The sequence below is a fragment of the Arachis duranensis genome, chromosome 3 (assembly GCF_000817695.3).
Source record: "Arachis duranensis cultivar V14167 chromosome 3, aradu.V14167.gnm2.J7QH, whole genome shotgun sequence".
NCBI classification, from domain to species: domain Eukaryota; kingdom Viridiplantae; phylum Streptophyta; class Magnoliopsida; order Fabales; family Fabaceae; genus Arachis; species Arachis duranensis.
The window spans coordinates 68,223,433-68,223,926 of record NC_029774.3 but is presented as its reverse complement, the minus strand read 5'-3'; positions in this window follow the sequence as shown (position 1 = coordinate 68,223,926).

The following is a 494-nucleotide window of genomic DNA, read 5'->3' as shown; positions in this document are numbered from 1 at the left end:
TTCCCATTAACGTTTACAAAAATGGGCACAAGCCAACATTAATGGGAAAGGTGAGTCCCATTAACGTTGGCCAAGGATTGAGTAAGAAACGTTAGAAGTCACGTTAAGATTTCTAACGTTGGAATTAACGTGGGTATATAAGGGTGGAACGTTGGTGGAAAAAGTGAATGCCACTAACGTTCTCGCACTCAAAATATTACCCAACGTTAATCTCACTAAATGCCCAAGCCTAATTCTTATTTCTCTGCAAGCTGGGCCCACTAAAGATGAGAATTGCTTCAACTCAAGGTCCAGAGCCCATATCCAAGACTTGAAGAACTCACTAGAAGATCATGAGGAGTAGTATAAATAGGAGTAGTTTTGAACTAGAGAGAGGCTTAGCACTTTTGGGAACTACTCTCTGCATATTTACTCTTTTATACTTCTAGAATGGATTCTTCTTTTCTGCTATTTTTGATTCCTAGAGCTATGAACAACTAAACCCCTTTCATTGG